The following is a 3,797-nucleotide window of genomic DNA, read 5'->3' as shown; positions in this document are numbered from 1 at the left end:
TCCCAACTGCAGTGGGCTCAATGTAACAGTAAGGCAAAGTAAATACTTGCATCCAATTTGCCTTTTTGACAATATAGAAGAGAGCAAGGCTTCTGAAGTCTATCTTACTCTATGCAAAGTTCTTTAGTTCAGTGGTACCAAGGAGATTTGGCAGAGATTTGAACACCACAATGGTTGGGTATTCACATGCCTCCTTTTCTTTCCATATTCTCCATTTGAAGTTTTTAGCAATACTTCCCAAGGCTTCCCAAAATTAAGAAATCTAGCAAGTCCTTCAAACAAGGACAAGGCAGTCTAATCTTTTATGAAAGTTTATATCTCATCTCTGAATTACTTCATAGAGTTTCCAATTAACATATTTCCAAGGACTTTGAGATGCTAAAGGCTTCAATGAGCACAGCTGCCTGCTGTACAGTGTGAGCATATGTCCCTTCCTCAGCATCATCAGTATCATCGACCATTCAGACTTGTTTCATCTGGATATCAGTATGAACAAAGTCACTTTTGGAAAGTAATATGGCAGCCAAATGGTGGTGTGGCTGACACAATCTTTCAGACGACATAAAATCCAGAATGGCACATACATAGCGTTTTTCTGTTCATTCAGAGTGTGCTGTAAAAGGTCTGAGCTCATTTCTGGGCTTTGAAAACCTACCAATCCCTGGGCTCAATACCACACTAATCCCTGAGCTCAAAAACACACCAATCCCTGATCTTGAAATCCCACCAATCCCAGGTCACCCCTTCAAGAAATCCTTCTATAATGCTGCCTTCTCAGTTCTTTGCTGTTTCTCACCCAAGCAGAGGCTGCCCCCCTTTTCTGTCTTTCCCAATGAATATCTTATATGGGGTTCATTGTTGTGCAGTGTAACTTAGTAGTATTCCTTGGTTCCAAATTGCTAGGATCCTTTTCCCTCAGAACTGCAATACTTCCATGGGATGTGTGGGGGGCTGGGTGGAGAGAACCTTGCCTTTTGGAGCTATAACACTTTCATGGAGAGAGACTGCAATATTGCTGAGTGCTTGCTAGTCACTTGTCCCCCATCCCCCTCCCCTTCTCCCACTCCCGAGAAAGCTTGCAGTAGGAGAAGCATCATCCAGGATGTGTCTGGTCTGATCCAGTGCACTCATATTCAGTGATGAAGATTCGGGTGACTGAGTTGATGCCCAGTCCAAAGGGGACCCAAAGTGTCAAGCTGTGACCTTATTAAAATAATTCCTTTCTGTTATCTTATGGGGAAAATTCTGTCTAAATTTGGCTTTGTCTTATTTTTTTCCCTATATTTTTAGAATGGTTCTTTAGGAAAACAGGTGGTTAAATAATCTTAAATGAATTAGGATTGATGATGGGCATTTTCACAGGAAAACAAAGCATCCATGTAAATACTTCACACTGCAAATAAACGGCAAATGGGTGTGAGGTATAAATTAACCTTGGTATTTAAATAACAATCAAGTCAAACTGAGAAAACAAAACCAAGGAGGGGCCATGGACATACCTTGAAAGATGAGCCAGCAAACATCCCATTATCTGTACAGATCAAAAATTAAAGATTTATTATCATTAATTATTATTATTAAAATTAAGTGTATGGGTCTTTGTAAATAAATATAAAATATATGCATATGTCCTACTGAGGCCAGAAGATGTCGTTAGATACCCTAAAGCTGGCATACAGGCAACTCAGAGGTCCTGGGAACTGCACAATGGTCCTTTGGAAGAGCAAAAGCACTAACCAAAGAGCATTCACTTTACCCTGCAAGGAGTCCTACTTAATGGTTTCCTTAACTGTCCCCAGCTTAAAATACTATATAAACTTTATGGTGGTAAGTGCTAACCAACTAGAAGATGTTTGAGTTGGTAAGATCTAAGAATGGCTCAACCAACATACTCTGGAGGCTTAGCTGTACCTTGAGCCAGTTCTACAAGAATATTCTTATTGATGCAGCCATTATTCCAAGCAATAAATGTGAATTTACATTAATAGCCAATTTAATTAAAAAAATCTAAGTGGTGCATATAATTTTTATTAGAAATACATTAAAGTAAATTCTAGTTCAAAATAATGATGACAAACTTTTTCAGGATAAATCTCTCTCTCTCTCTCTCTCTCACACACACACATACACACACACACACACACACACACACACACACACACACACACACACACATCAAATACTATTCAAATACTTTCTTAGAGAGACCAGTAATCCACAAGGTAAGCAATTTGGTAGTCAATCATTTTATCTGCATTCGGTGTAACTCACTGATAACTTGTGTCTTGTTTTATGGAAGTAGATGAGTCGTTCCTTAGTGTAAAGAAGTCAGCACATTTTTTTTCAAGGGAGCTTTCAATTACACTTTAGGTAATTTGAAGCAAGGCTTTAGAGTCCAAATGGCCTAGGATTCAATAAAGAGATGCAAGCTTCAATAGTCTCGTTTCCATCTTGTTTTCTCTTGGTGAATACAGGGAGACAGCATGCCATTGCTCTTTGTTACATTCAGATTTAGGATCCATTTCTTAAAAATGACACAGGAACCCTAGTTCCCTTACATAATGTTTCCATACATAAACACCAACCTCATTAGAAATAGAAAGCACATGCTGTATATCCCAATCACCACGAGCCAGAAATGATGCATGCTTACAGAAACATGTTTAATGAAAGCCTTGTAAAGTATTCTATCCACTTAGCTTTACTAGGAATCTCAGCCCTAGTGGGGAAAGGAGAGCAGAAATTTTAGAAATGGATGGGGAGGAAGAACAGAGTCTCACCTGGATCTGGCAGGATGACTCATCAAGGAATCATGTACAAAGAACATATTTCCTCTGATCAAACCATAGATCCTGGAATTCTCCCTGTAACAGAGAATCATCCCTTACTGATGGTTGTTACTGAGTATATAGGTAGAGGACCAATAGCACAATCTGTGAAGATAAGAATCACAGTGCAAAAGTTGATTAAGCCTCAATAAGTCTCAGCTTGGCAGATACATAGGTGGCTGTATTACACCTGAGTTGCTTAGGGGATAGGATAAACACAGTTGACAAATTTAGGATTCAGAGGTTTCTATGCTCAATTTGGCACTTTTGACTCACTTGTTAGTAGAATTTGTCTGCCCCTTTACATCTCTCAAACAATATGGACATTAGGGGTTCAGAGAGCTACATGCTAACAAAACATCTCAGAATGCCTTTACAGTTGGTTGTAGAGAACCATTTTTGCCAGCTATGTGACCTGGGGTTAAAATTGTTCTGGCTCCGTCAGGTGGACCAACTACAGAAGGAAATATTCTAACTCAGCCTGAACATACCACTGTTTTTTAGGCCTTCTTTTCTGCCCAATTAAGTTGTATTTATACCATGGAGCAGTAAACAGGCTGAGTTATTAACACAGATATCAGAGGACTATTGAGCAGATTGTCATTGTCACATTTTGGGGCTCTGCAGTGGAGGGACTTTTTCTTTAATTTTTCTCAAATGAAAAGCTGAAAAGGAAGTTAAATGCCAAAAGTCTACCAAGGCTGCAGCAACTTCTAAAGCACCTTGTGAACATTAAGGTTGCCATAGCAACATTCCTCCTTGTCCAGAGTTTCTTATTTCTTCCTAATTTATCTACCATGAGATATTACTATTTATCTTGACCTATAGGGCCATAGTGATATTTATTACATACAAAATGAAATTGTAATTGAAATCCTTTGGTTAGTATTATTTTCTTATTGCTTCCTGTAGAGTGTTGCCATTTGCCAATGTCATACACCCACCAGTGCAGCATGGGACTTATTAGAT

This window comes from Phodopus roborovskii, unplaced genomic scaffold (assembly GCF_943737965.1).
Source record: "Phodopus roborovskii unplaced genomic scaffold, PHOROB, whole genome shotgun sequence".
Taxonomy (NCBI): Eukaryota; Metazoa; Chordata; class Mammalia; order Rodentia; family Cricetidae; genus Phodopus; species Phodopus roborovskii.
Note: the sequence above shows the minus strand (reverse complement) of the source record.